The sequence below is a fragment of the Carassius auratus genome, unplaced genomic scaffold (genome assembly GCF_003368295.1).
Source record: "Carassius auratus strain Wakin unplaced genomic scaffold, ASM336829v1 scaf_tig00019337, whole genome shotgun sequence".
NCBI lineage: Eukaryota > Metazoa > Chordata > Actinopteri > Cypriniformes > Cyprinidae > Carassius > Carassius auratus.
The window spans coordinates 25,361-41,005 of NW_020524949.1; the positions used below are offsets into that span (position 1 = coordinate 25,361).

A 15,645-nucleotide genomic window follows, 5' to 3' on the forward strand; every position below is an offset into this window, starting at 1 on the left:
AGCAGCAGCAGCGAACGTGTCTTCAGTGCCGCGGGAAGAGAGGAGGACGGGGTTAAACCTTCCTCTCTGGAGCCTGTTCTTTTTCTCCACGATGCTCTGTAAGAGACTGTTCTAACTTTACTTTCGTTTAACTGTTGGAAACTAATGGAAAAAAGAATGGACATGTTCTGTGGTGCATTTTTGAGGGAAGATAACCTGCAAGTTAGTTTTTAATTAATTTAATTTGTTTAGATTGTAGGCTATTTCTCATTTCGTTTGCGAGCGCTGTTGTGAGCCTGCCTCAGTATTTAAATTTTTTTCATTTTACTCACTGTGGTTTAATAAATAAACATTTATTAAACTAACTGTCTGTGTGATAGATTTTATTGTAGCTAAGTAAAGTATTAGCGTTAATTTGAGAGGCTTAATTGATTAAATATGTTTTAGGCTACTCGCTGTCGGCTCGGCTGATTAACATTAATCGTCATTTTAAAAAAAATGCTCCAAACATTTTTCTAAATTAACTTGATAAAGAAATGAAAAGAAACATAACACAAAACTGCCACCTTTTTTAATTGCTGCAAATAGGGCAGGCTTCCGCTGTGTAATAAAATAAATAAATAAAAACACGGTCTCGGGCCGGAAATTCTGATGAGCTGTCGGACACGGGTCGGGCTAGGGCCTAGATTTGAGGCCTGTGCAGGGCTCTACACTGTACTACTACACTGTATAAGAAAGACTTTGTGAATGAAACAGACCTGTTAGTTCCTCATCTTCATGTTTGACTTCATCTTCACTCTGCTCTATAATAATCGTCATCTCTGCTTGTTGTTCTTCAGGATCATGTTTGACTGTGAAAGCCTCTTCAATCTTCAGGTCTTCACTCTCCTCTATAAAAGACATCATCTCGGTTTGTTCCTCATGATCTTCATGTTTGACTCTGAAAGCTTCTCCAATCTTCAGGTCTTCACTCTCCTCTTTAATAAACTCCATCTTTATAGCAATGTCTCGAAGATCTCAGTCGCTTCAGTTTATCTGTGTAAGAAGAGAATAATTAACACAGATCTGTGTGTGTCTCAGTCAGCGCACTAGTTCAGTAGTCAGCACACTAGTTCAGTAGTCAGCACACTAGGTCAGTACAATAGTTCAGTAGTCAGCACACTAGATCAGTAGTCAGCGCATTAGGTCAGCACACTAGTTCAGTAGTCAGTACACTAGGTTAGTGGTCAGCACACTAGTTCAGTAGTCTGCACACTAGTTCAGTAGTCAGCACACTAGGTTAGTGGTCAGCACACTAGTTCAGTAGTCAGCACACTAGTTCAGTAGTCTGCACACTAGTTCAGTAGTCAGCACACTAGATCAGTAGTCTGCACACTAGTTCAGTAGTCTGCACACTAGTTCAGTAGTCAGCACACTAGCTCAGTAGTCAGCACCCTAGCTCAGTAGTCAGCACCCTAGTTCAGTACACTAGCTCAGTAGTCAGCACACTAGTTCAGTAGTCAGTACACTGGTTCAGCACACTAGTTCAGTAGTCAGCACACTGATTCAGTATTCAACACACTAGTAAGGGAGTAAGAGTGGAGCTGCATGATTTGGGGAGAAAGGTTCACGAACTAGATAAAAAAAAAAAAAACTTAACTTCTTGAGTTAAAAAAAATAAGTTAAAAACCCCCAGGCCCCAGGTTTGTTGTGCTTCTTTAGGCCCAACATTTTCTGTTTAAATAACCATTGCTATGTACAATTGTTATGACTATAGACCTCAAATATAATTTTTAATTATAAATATGACGATACAACAATTACAAAAAAACACATATTTCACAAAAACAGGATTTCTGTTAACATTGGAGTTAACTTTTCAGGTTTCCTAGAACATGGATCTTAAATAGAAAATGACACGCGCCTTTTTTGTTTACTCATAAAAACGGTGCATTACTTTTTTCCCCTTTACTCGTAAAACTGTTAATTAATGATGTTAGATACATTATAACGTTAAATGATCAGCTAATTCATATGTAAGATCTCTATAAAACGATTATATAAACGATTTAAAAACAAACCTTTCGTCAGCAGAACCTTGAAAGCAAGTGCGTAGCGCGGCGCAACCTTATGACGTCACGTCAGTACACCAAAATAAAAGTCCCATTCAGACGGTGAAAATAAAATCACAAAAATAAAGCATAAAATAACGAATTGATTTTAAGGATAAATCACAGATTCCCAGAGCAATCAATACCACTGATATATACAGTTCTCTCTCCACCTTCAATACCACGACTTAGGTGCCCTTGAGCAAGGCATCAAACCCCCAACTGCTCCCCTTATTCACATTCAGCCCGCCGCCATTTTGATTAGAAAACGAGGCTGTGAGGGATATTGTCAGCAGCGTCCACTATGGTGTATTGGTGTACCGGGATGCCGGTGTAGCAGTCAATTCTGTTCTCCTCGGAATGTCTGTTTCCCCTCGGGTTGCCAGGTCCGTGTAATAAACCCAACCAAATAGTTAATAAAACATTTTCCCAAAGTAGCCTAAATTCCGCGGATTTGGCAACACAGCCGCATGCAAATACACCAAACACACCTGGATGTGAGGAAAGCAAAAAGGGACAAATTTCTTGCTGCAGCGTAGTAAAATGATTCTCACACTCACGTTTATGTTCTATTTTTTTATTCATCTTTCAGTTGTTCCTTTATTTTTGTCTTATGTCCGAGTGTTTGCATTTTAATTTTTCCATTGCAAATTAGTGTAATCTGTCCGTGCTGACGTCCAAACTCAGGGTATTATATTACTGTTTCCATATAGAGCAACAATACATTTGAACTAATATTCTATTTGATTAATCTGTTTGCATTCTTACTGATAACAGTGGAATATAGTTCCTCATATGTGTCAAACCTTTATGAGCTCTAAATTACAAAATTCAAGGTGTTTATCCATTTGTCTTTAAAAAAAAAAAGCAGAAATATTTCACCTGCAGATGTTCCTCCAGTTTCCAAGTTGATTGTAAGCAAAGTACTTTAAGTGATAACTTCTCTTCACTGACACGTTTAAAGTGAGGTATAGTGATACACCAAGTCTTGATAATAACAAAAAGTCAGTTCTTGTCAAGACACTAAACTGACTTAAAGCAACTAGCACATTGACAATGATCTGTTTTCTCATTTCAGTTTAAATAGGTGTATTCCTTCAATAGGGCCTTTAGAACCTCATTGCAGGTTATTTGTTTAGATTTTAACAATAAAGCTATTTCAATAGATGGCGAACTTGATCACATCTCATCAGAAAACAGTGTAAATTTTAGAAGAAAATTGGCTTTAGGACAAAAAGAGATGTGCCAATTTTTAGAATTAGAAAAAAGCAAGCTTGCCATTTCAGCTAGATTCTACTGTCCTGGAATGGGGTGGACGTTGATAAATGGTTAAACAGGCTCTCTTCTCGAAGAGGGTGATGCTGTGATGGTAGGCTTTTTAATCAAAGACCTACTTGATGAAATTCATGCCACAGTAGTTATTCCACCTTTTCTCGGCCCAAGTGGACAGCCATGAGGAGCTCGCACACACACACACACACTCACACACACACACACACACACACACACACACACAACATTGCTCGTTTGAGGAGTCACATTGAACGGGCCATTCGTCGAATCAAGGAATATCACATTTCTGATCGTGTGATTCCTGTCATTGGCTGGTTCTGTAAATCAGCTCTGGACTGTGTGTGGTATCCTCACAAATTATCACGGTCCACTGTTTTGAGTTAACATATAAAAACCAAAAAAAGTGCACATGGAATCACAAAAGTGCAATTTTGTATATTTATTACATAGTTTAATTACTGGATTACATGTATATTTAAGAAAATTAATTTTTTAATAAAATGATACGATTTTTATAATACTGAATTTTTACATATTGTAATTCTTACCACATTTTAGTTACAAAAACATTTCAATATAAAAATTTACCTTTTAATTAGTTTCTCTTTGTAATAACATTTGTACTATCAATTATTTACAGACATGTCTGAAGCTTGAGAGAATTAAAACATTCTGCATTTCATAGGAATACAGTTTCATTTGTCATATTTACATTTTAAAAAGATGGTAAATTAAAATTAATAGTTTTTCTTTTTTTACAGGGGAAAAAACTATTTAACAGAGAATGCAATGTATTTACATTAAGGTAATAGTTTATCCAAATTGGAAATTTGGTCATAAATTGCTTAACATAACCTGTCAACCTGTATTGATTTCTTTCTCCTAGTGAACATAGAAAATACTTTGAGGAATGCAAGTAACCAAACAGTTAATCGTTGACTTTTTCTTCCAAACTATGGAAAATCAGTGTCTATTAACTGTTTTATTACCCACATTCCTCAAAGTATCTAATGTGTTCAGCATACAAAAATTAATTTATGCAGGTTTGGCATTAACCCTTTAAGAATTAAATACACTTCAAAAGGTAATTTGAGGTTTTGTTTCGGTTTACACTCTCCTGTTGCAGAGAACAGGTAGGAAACAGCTGAAAAAGAAAAAATTCAAGCTTAGACTTCAGCTCCTCCCATTCATCTTTGTTGAAATGGATACGGTGGTAATCACTATTGCATTTAACAAAAAAGTCACACCAGGTAAACCCACTAATCCCCATTTGTCCAACAATCTGATAGTAGTACTGATGGGTCTTTTTCAGAGTGAAGTTCCCTGCTGCATTTGTCAAATATGAGCAGTTTTTGAAGCTGTCTTTCTTTGGGCATTTGATCTCGAGAAGACCGTGGACAGGCTCTGCTGTAAGGTCAACTACCTTCCTGTCAGGTGAGGCTCCTAGGTGAGGGGCATGATGATTAATTATTAAGCCACAGGGAAACAATTTGTTTCCAGTGAGTTTTTCATATTCTGCAGCAGTAACAGGCTCAAGTTGTATGCCTCTTTTCATAGCTTTGGTCTGAATGGTTTGTTTTGCACACGTCAGCAGCTAACTTGTCAAAGTCTTTAACTCTAGAACAGACCTGCTTAAAAGATGTTGATGTGATCCTCTCTGCACGTAGCCGATGCCAAGTGATGCTGCTTTGGTCCCTGGTTCCACTTTCCAGGTGTAGTGAATCTTCTGATGTAATTATCAGACCTCCGTAGAAATCATGTTCTTCCTGGTTTAATACAGTTGCGTAGGAGCATGGTTGTGGAGGAAGAGGCAGTGTAGGGTGCTCTTCAAAGGACACAGTCTGCTGGGGTAATTGGTAGGATAAAACAGACCCTAAAGGTAAGTCGCCGAACTCTGTGGTGACAAGTTGTTTTTGTTGGTTACTGGAAGTTAATAGTTTAAACATGTGGCTTCTGCTGCCTGATGCTTTTAGGTTTTCCCTCAGATTCTCTTCAAATTCACTACAGGGCAATGGGACAGGGACTGGGCAGTAAACATTTGGGAGAATTCCCTCACTTGTGCGGTTTACTCTATGGGTACTACTATTTGGTGGTTTTACTTTGGAAACCAATACTGTGCTGATTGGCTTTGGCTTTAGTCCTAATGTTCTTGATGGCACATGCCATGTTTGAGCCAAAGAGGTTTTACTTGCTCTTGGTGGTACAGATTTATGCTCCATTTTTAGGTAGTGAGCCAATGTGTAAAGTAGTCCTAGTAAATGATTACAGTGCCCCAATCCTGCTTTACAAGTGCAGTGGGTGTCTCTGATAAAAGGGTTTTCTGAAGCCAGCTCCACCTGCAAAAAAGCAACAAAATGTTAAGAAAAAGACATTATCTAACCCTAACCCACATTTCAAGACAAGGTGTACAAAATAACAGGTGTTTGTTTTTTAATACTTTGGTCTTAAAGTATTTCAAGACTATAACGGTTGTTGGTATAACTAAGTTACACTTACGTTATAACAAGTGTTATAAAAAGTAATTAGTTAGAATCTACTTATTACATCTGTGTAATAAGATACGTCAATTCATGTTTTTTATATCCCAAACAGCTATCAGCCTAACCGTTTTATTCCCCCAGTACTTATATAAAGAAATGTATTTACAACATTAAAGATCAGAAAAACTACTTAAGACCATATTCATGTCACCAATAACACCTTGCATTTTAGAATGACGCTGCTTACTAGAAACACCTGGTATTTAGTATGAACGAACGAACAAACAAACATACAAACAAGGTCCAAAAATGAACGAAGGACCAAAACTTGAACTCAACTTGAACCCTCCTGAACATGGAGGGTGTAACGTAGAAATTTCCTCACAATAACACAAAATACCTTCATCTTGTAAGGCGGCTCGTTCTTTCGCATCTGAACCCAGTCAAATCACCACAGCTCTACCAGAGCCTCGTCACGTCTCAGCCGAACTTCCAGAGCCTCTTCACATCTCTGCTGGACTTCCAGAGCCTCGTCACGTCTCAGCCGAACTTCCTATCCTGTCATGGCAATGGAGACCATCTACCATCTCATCAGGGCCACGGAGGCCACCCTTAACCTGTTCATGTTCTCTATTTCAGCCTTACCTGACCAGACTTGCTCTCCTGTGCCATCGATCCCACTGTGGTGGTCCTCTGCGCCACCCTGGTGGACCTCTGTCTGTGGTGGTCCTCTTCTCCACCCTGGGGGGTTTCTGCCTCGCCTGCTCGGCTGTGGTGGTCCTCTGCTCTGCCCTGGTGGGCTTCTGTCTTGTCTGCTCAACTGTGATGGTCCTCTGCGCCTTTTTGTCTTGTTTTGTTTTAGTTTTGTTTTTTTCACTTCCGGTCTCTGTTTTCCTCTATGGACCTGGCCCTCTTTTTCTCCGCCGGTCCACCTCCCTTCTGGTCTCGTTGTTGTTTTGTTTTTTCCACTTCCTGTGCCTGTTCTCTTCTATGGACCTGGCCCTCCGTCCCTCCCCCTTATCCTCCACCAGTCCACCTCCCTCCTGGTTTCGGTGTTCCTTGGTTTGTTCTTGTGTTTGGTGGAGCATCTGGTAGCTGCTCCTTAGAGGGGGTAATGTCACAGTGTCTGGTCTGTGTTTCCCTGGGTGTCCACTAGTGGTCTCACTTCCCCATAGTCACCCCACTGCAGGCACAACATTTCCAACAAAGCCTTTGTCCCTTTCATCACTGTTAATTGTGTTTCATAACCTGTTATTTGCACTCAGCTGTCTCCACTTTCATCGTTTTGACCTGTCTATATAAACCGGTCTGTTTCTATCTGTTTCATGGAGTGCTTGTTTTCCTTCACCCGGCTTTCTCGTGTTCCCTTGTGTTATTCATGTTTCTTGTTTTTTGGACTGCTCTTCTTTTATTGACCTTTTGCCTGTTGGATATTGATTTTTGGATTACCCTATTAAAACACTGCTATTGAATCTCTGGTTTTGTGTGTGCATTCATAAAAATAGCTTAAATGTTCTATGAAACAAGAAAGTAATGAAATGTACAGGGCTGGGGTGTACTCCAGGACAGGTTTGAGAACCACTGTATTACAGTATGTATGCCAGTGTGTATGAAATATGGAACTCATTGCTTTTAAAAGTTTAATGCTTACCGTTTGATACATGTAATGTTCAAAGTTTCTTAAAGTGTTCACCGGGTGCTAAATTTACTTAATATATTATGTTGTTTGAACTGAAATGTGTGTTGGCAGTGTGTGTACACAACCACCCTATAATGATGAAGATCCTCCCAGCGATTATATATTTTTTTATTCTTAATAAATCCAAACCACTCTAAAATCAAGCCATACCAAAGTCCTTTAAGGCAAGTTGTGCCACTCGGTCGCCATCTTGGCAATGCCTCCGGGCAGCTATTTCAGACTAATAAGACCAGGCTCCTATCTAAATGAATGGGCAGAAAGTCAGAACTGCACTTTCACTGGTCACCGGGACATAAAATCTGCATGTATAGAAACAGCAGTGAAATATGATAAAAATGGCTGAAAAAGTTTGATGACTTTGCCCCAAAATAAGGTTTAAAATGCCTTTTCCCCCACAGGTTATATTTTTACTACGCGTGCACAAGGGTTCCTCAACTGTGCGCATACGTCAGTGGAGCCAGACAATAGGCTTAAATGTTTCCCAGCTTGACTGTTAAAAGCAGATAATTGGCTTTCCAGCGGGAGCGGTGGGACATGTGCATAAAACCGCCATCTTTGCCGTTACGGGTTTCCCTTATATAGTTGTATTGAGGATTGAGGAAGTGGCATGTCTCTAATAAATTGTCTCTGGCCATTCTCAGGTTCTTGGCAGAATGATGTAGTTCAGCACAGGCCCCTCTCACGACTGTTGATTGACACTAGTGTTTTAGCTTAGAATTACTCTAAAATATCTGAATAGCAAAAAAGCTCACTTAGGGCGAGTCTGTTTGTCAACCAAAGGATACATTTTTTATTAAACTGTTTAAGTATAATTGTTGTCGTTTAAAACTAAACGGCCATACTATTCCATGTTTGATTCAGATTTAAAGAATAAAGAGTATAATTTTTATTGTCTATGCTTTTAAGTTTATAGGGATTTTAAGATTTATGTAAAAACTGTGATGTTTTGTATACAAGTTTAGTAACAGTAATAATTGCAGATTGTTTTATTTAGACTGTAAGTCTATGGTAATTCACAAATTACCTCAAATGCCAAACACAGCGTTTCCTTTAGATTGGGCAGGGTTTGAGCCCAGGCAAATACAGTTATATTCAGCAAGTTACTAGGTAACTTCATGGAAGAATTAGATGTGTTGCTCTCAACCTTTCCTGAGGATGGTACTCCCCTAGTTATGCTTGGAGACTTTAACATCCACCTAGATAAACCTCTGTATGCTTATTTACACACTCTGCTTGCCTCTTTTCACTTCAATCGAGTGTCAACTACTGCTACTCACAAATCAGGCAACCAACTGGACCTTATTTATACACGAAACTGCTCTACTGATCATGTACTGGTTACTCCACTGCACACATCAGATCACTTCCTCCTCACTCTTAACCTCAACATGGTCCCTGACACATCACTTAGCCAATATAAGTCAATATTGATGGAGTAACTAGTAATTACAGTAGGTGGCCAACCAGAGTGTGCTTTCCACGGCGCGAGCGCAGTCTCGTCTGTAAAGTGCATTTGCAGCTTTTGACCGCTGAGTGGCGCTTTAACCACAAGTTATTAAACAAAGCATCACAGCACATTTTTCTAAATAGCTGTCAGCTTTGCCTCGCTGGTGTGCTACATTTGACGGCTGCAGTCACCGGAAAATGAAAGAAAAACACTGTAGTTAAAATAATTAGTATTCAGTAGAGATGTATGCAAAACACCTCTACTGTATGCAAAAATCACGGTTCGGTACATACCTCGGTTTTAAAGCCACGGTTCAGTTAATTTTCGGTACAGTAAGGGAAAGAAATGCAAACATTAAACTGCAGGTTGTTTATTACTATAAACTTTTTTAACAAAAAGCCAGAAACGCCACGCTCACGCCACACAGCCAGTGTGTCACCGGACTTAGCTGCAGGGCAGGATTTGCACTGAAAACGGAGACTTCCGCCACTTAATATGTTCGTTTGGAAACACGAAAATGTACCTATGTTCTTCACACAAAATATTGCATTCGGTCTTCGGTACACACGTTCACCATAACGAAAGCCCTGTACCGAAACGGTCCGGTACGAATACACGCACCATTACACCCCTAATATTCAGAGATAAAAATTGAGTACCCTACTTAAGAAGTTATGTTCGTTTCTTAGAACGAATAAAACAAAATAAAATGCACATACTTTGTTATTCGTTACCTGTCCATTATTTTGACATAACTACTTGGGGAGAAGATATCCGTCTGTACACTTATTAAGAAATTGTTGCGTTTTATAAATTATTTCCATTATTTTAGTAAAATGTGAGGCACCGGATAATTTTGCTCCTATTATTTAGGCCAAACTGAAACAAGAAATGAATAAATTAAACCTGGCCATAATTTAACTAAATCACCGAAAGTGAAAAGAATTGACAGATTATATAAATGGATATACGTTTAAACTCAAGTTCTTCCATTATAATCAACAAAATGCACACGATGTAAAAAAGAGCTTCATTAACCACACACGTGACTGCCTTGCAGTTAACGCCGTGGCCCTGCGGCAGCGATAGGCATTTTGGTTGTCCACCTACTGTACAAACCTTTAAAGGGTTAGTTAACTCAAAAATGAAAATTATGTCATTAATAACTCACCCTTATGCTGTTCCAAACATGTAAGGCCTCCTTTTATCTTCAGAACACAGTTTAAGATATTTTAGATTTAGTCCGAGAGCTCTCAGTCCCTCCATTGAAGCTGTGTGTACGGTATACTGTCCATGTCCAGAAAGGTAAGAAAAACATCATCAAAGTAGTCCATGTGACATCAGAGGGTCCGTTAGAATATTCTGAAGCATCGGAAATACATTTTGGTCCAAAAATAGCAAAAACGACGACTTTATTCAGCATTGTCTTCTCTTCCGTGTCTGTGTGAGAGAGAGTTCAAATCAAAGCAGTCTGGATATCCGGTTCGCGAACGAATCATTCAGTTCACCAAATCGAACTGAATCGTTTTAAACGGTTCGCATCTCTAATACGCATTAATCCACAAATGACTTAAGCTGTTCACTTTTTTAATGTGGCTGACACTCCCTCTAAGTTCAAACAAACCAATATCCCGGAGTAATTCATTTACTCAAACAGTACACTGACTGAACTGATGTGAAGAGAGAACTGAAGATGAACACTGAGCCGAGCCAGATAACGAACAAAACATTGACTCGTTCACGAGTCAAGAACCCTTTCTGTCAGACTCGTCCGATTCGTGAACCGAGGAGCTGATGATACTGCGCATGTGTGATTCAGTGTGAAGCAGACCGACACACAGGGCGTCTGATCTGAACTGATTCTTTTGGTGATTGATTCTGAACTGATTCTGTGCTAGTGTTATGAGCGCGGGTAAACCGAAGGCTTGAATCAAGGGCAATCATCGCCAATGATGCCATTACGTCGAGCGCAAAAGAACTGGTGAACCGTTTTCTTCAACCGGTTTATTGAATCGAACTGTCCGAATGAACTACCGGTGATCCGAACACCGATGCAACCGGTTCTTCACTCGTGAACGAGTCAGTCTATTGTTCGTTATCTGGCTCGGCTCGGTGTTCATCTTCACAGCAGTTCAGTCAGTGTACTGTTTGAGTGCATGAATTACTCCGGGATATTGGTTTGTTTGAACTCAGAGGGAGTGTCAGCCACATTAAAAAAGTTAACAGCTTAAGTCATTTGTGGATTAATGCATATTAGAGATGCAAACTGTTTAAAATGATTCAGTTCGATTTGGTGAACTGAATGATTTGTTCGCGAACCGGATATCCAGACTGCTTTGATTTGAACTCTCTCTCACACAGACACGGAAGAGAAGAAAATACTGAATAAAGTCGTAGTTTTTGCTATTTTTGGACCAAAATGTATTTTCAAAATATTCTAACTGTCCCTCTGGTGTCACATGGACTACTTTGATGATGTTTTTCTTACCTTTCTGGACATGGACAGCAGGGCCGTGCAGAGACCTTTGGAGGGGCAGGTGCTCAAAGTATAAAAGGGGCACATGGAACAAGGCTTTAAATAACGCGGTTCAAAATAGCAATACAGCAATATATTATGATGCATTCCTTGCCGATTTGCGTATTGATATGGATGATTATGTATTGATACGGCAGCAAATGCTGTGATGCAGTTTTGAAAAAGAAAAAGATTAGAAGAGACCATTTTAAGTTTAAAAATAAAAAAAGAAAAATTATTTCCACCTAATAATAACTCTGGGATTAGAAACTGAAATGTCTTAAATTGTCCCAACCTGATGGCTTTTTCTTCTCTGTTCAACAGAATAATTAAGAACAGCTGTTATAGTAAAAACTATAGAAAACGCTTGTGCCTCTACATTTTCCTCTTTCTCACCAGCCTCTGCTTACCTGCTCTTTCTGTCACTTGTGCGTCTACATTTGCCTCTTTTTCTTCCTCTATCTCCATCTCCTCATCTGATCTATTACTTTCCAGTCTTTGTCCATCAAGGAACAAGGCACAATCTACTATTTCGATTATTTTAACCATCACTACTATTCTTGCACCTAATCAATAAGTCCACCTTAAATATTGATACAAAACAATAAACAACTGAGTCATTATATGAAAGCACTGTATAACTTATATAGGCTCATGTTTTATTTATTTTTCCTTTTTATTCAAAACAATTCCAAACATGCTTAATATATCAGGAAATATCTCGATTCTCAAACGTGTAAGTAAACGCGTTTTGCACCTTTATAGATAGTTATTTGATCAATAAATGGAAAGGTAGTGTAATCTATTAACTACACATAAAACCCCGACTTTTTACTTAAGTGCCATATCATGCCATAAAATATTTTTAATACGACTGAATTTGCATTTAATGTAAATTTGAATAACAATATTGTAAGTTACTTTTTTTAACACTTTCATTTTACAGAGAGTAAAGAACATTTACATTATCAAATAACATTTTCATTCAGTCTAGCCAGAGTTCAGGCACTCTCAAAAACTACCATTAAAATCACTGAAGCACTTTACATTACATTATGCACATCAGGATTTTTTTTAGTTTTTTCTCTCTCTCTCTCTGAAGAAAGAATTCGCTAAATAATTCCGTCAGCGAGCAAGTGAGCAAAAACAGCGCGTTTCATGATGACTCTTCTGCACGTCTCCGATTGGCCATTCCATTCGCGCAACAGAACCGTTGATTGGTTATCATGAAGCGTTGTACGAACGTCTCTGGCTCAGCGCCAGCAGCGAACACAGATTTGAATTTAGCAGCTGATGCTGCACAATCTAATCACAACAGTGTGATTATATCCAATATATAAAAAATATTATTATGCTGTTTTTTTTGTTTTTTTGTCGTTTGGAAGCTGCATTTAAAATCAACTTGGCTCAGAAATCTTTGAATGGGCATGACGCCTCTGCCCTCGATGCCGGTGAAACGTTTCTCCCTCAAACAGCACGCTAACGTTACTCTACATTACAGGCTACACACAGCAATATAAACAACATATCTGCATGTTCTCACATCACGTCGTTCTTGTAAAATAATAATAAGTAAATAAATATCAAAATCACTTCGCTGAGAATGAAACACCACTTACCAGCTTCCGCGGTGTTCAAAATATCTTCTGACAATTAAAAAATGCGCGTGCGGCGTGACGAATCATCCGGGTCGGATGAGGAGGACGTCGTCGTCAGGTCAAAGGTCATCACGTTGGTCAGTTTATTGACGGCTAAATTATTATTCAAAATTTTACTAATATTTAGAAAAAAAAAAATAGAGGAAATTTTGCTTTGACAAAAGGGCACTTTGGGCACCAAAGGGCAAAGGGGCAGGTGCTCAGGCACCCAACGCCCCCCCCTCTGCACGTGCCTGATGGACAGTAGACCGTACACACAGCTTCAATGGAGGGACTGAGAGCTCTCGGACTAAATCTAAAATATCTTAAACTGTGTTCTGAAGATAAAAAGAGGTCTTACATGTTTGGAACAGCATAAGGGTGAGTTATTAATGACATAATTTTCATTTTTGGGCGAACTAACCCTTTAATACTGAAAGTAACTTATCCAACACTGGGTGGCACCATAATAAGTACTTGAACATTTCTGCTCATATCTCCACAAGTATACAGGTTACAATCATCAATACAATTCCTCTGATACTCTGTGTCAAGCTGAACACAATTTATATCTAGGATTTTGCAATGCATAAACTGATTCCACAATTTTGAGTTTTTTTTTATAAACCTACTTTTTCAAACTTATCCTAAATGATTTGTCAAATTAATGCCAGATGTTATATGTATCATCTAAAGCAGTGGTTCTCAACCTATGGGCTGCGGCATATATGTTGTTCATATATGTATAAATGTCTGAGTCATAACATAATAACATCAATTCATATATATAATTAAATAAGAAAAATAAATATTAAAGTGTAACTATGCTTCCACTATTCAAGCTCGCTGACTGGTTTGAGAATAAACCGCCAATTTATCTTAGATAATCCTGGGTACACACCAACAGATAATCGGGCTGATTTTGGGCCGATTTCCCCCCTTCCGACAATCCTAGCTATGTCCGGATTATCTTGATGGTTCTACAGATTATTTTATCAAATTTTCCCTTGGTGTGAGGTGTTTTAAGAGTGTCCGAACCTGAGGATAAATGCACACGCTTTGTAAACTATCATGTGACACGAAACAATATCCAATCAGAAAGCGATGATCGTTCTTAAAAAGTGATGTAAGATCTGATTACAATTATTTACATTTGATTTAATAAGGCAATTTCAAGAGAATAAGATCTCTTTTCCAAGAGATAACTGAGAACAACAATTATTTAAAAAAACATATCTGTGTGATTTTGTGACCATTGCTCACCTCTAGCTCACTCTGTAACTTATACAGATCATGTCCCGCCGTCTCCACGACTTCACCCAAACCGTTTCTTTTCTTTTCCGTGAAATTTCTGTGAAAATCATTCCAAACACTATCATTGCGATTTCTTCCTGCATATCGTCCACAATGCTTATTCTGAAGTCTCGCAAGATTTCCTGTGTTCACAGTCGAGACTCTGGTTGAACATCTGTTCATGTGTGGTGTGCTGTCTTTGTTACATCATGGCACAACACACACTATAGGATCAAAACCTTCTAGGATCTTATATCTTCATGTTTGTGGGCTATCACATTTTGAAAATCTAATAAGATGTAAAATATATTTTTGTGTACCAGGCATTAGATATTTTTGCTGCATATATGCTACAGAACAACAGAAGTTGTGCCAGGCGGTGCCAACCTGAGTTATTATCTGTTCAGTGCTAGTTCATTCAAAAGAGACAGTAAACAATCTAGCTTCTGAGTAGTAAGTTATTTACCCAGCAATAGCGGGGCCAGTAAAAATTTTTTTCCAATGGGCCGCGCAAACATATGTGTTTGGTTGTGTGGGCTGTGAGTTGAAAAAGGTTGGGTACCACTGATCTAGAGACCCTGATGACAAAAAAATATAAAAATAATTTGGATTCATCAAAAAGTTTAGAAGAAATACAATGAACAAAGGCCTATTTCTCTAAAATATTGTTAACAAATCTAACAGTCTAAAGTAGTGAGCACTTTTCCTTTGCTGAGATAATCCATCCACCTCACAGTTGTGGCATATCAAGATGCTGATTCGATAGCATGATTATCACACAGGTGTGCTTTAAAGCTGCGGTAGGGAACTTTTGATGCTCTAGCGGTTAATAAACAGAACTGCTTGCGTCTTGCGGAAGAACATCGTAGCCGGAACTACTTCTCTCTGTTTATGTCTATGAAGAATAGTAGGTACTGGGTTACTCCGCCGCGGTACCCCCGAAGCAATCTAAAATAGTCCGAATATAAACACTTATTATAGGTGCACCCTAGTGATTCAGGACAAGCTAAAAACACGGTTTGGAAAATGGATTCATGTTGTACTCGCTTATTTTATACATTTTTCTACATTTTGAACACAAACAAAGTTACGGACCGCAGCTCTGATTGGTTGTTTCTTACCGGGAGCGTAACTGTAAATGGCAATAGGACACTGGGAGGAGCCAGAGGAGCTTGATTTTTTCACAGATTATCTGTCTCATATTCTACTGTC

General features: G+C 38.7%; 1 long non-coding RNA gene across 1 annotated transcript; it reads right to left on the bottom strand.

Moving 5' to 3' along the window:
* Window positions 1-475: 475 nt before the first annotated feature.
* LOC113076222 (uncharacterized) lies at window positions 476-2,265 on the bottom strand. Its single transcript, XR_003281144.1, has 2 exons — window positions 2,040-2,265; window positions 476-1,014 (listed from the first exon to the last, which is right to left on the bottom strand). It is a non-coding gene; the product is annotated as an uncharacterized LOC113076222 (long non-coding RNA).
* Between the last annotated feature and the right edge of the window lie 13,380 nt (window positions 2,266-15,645).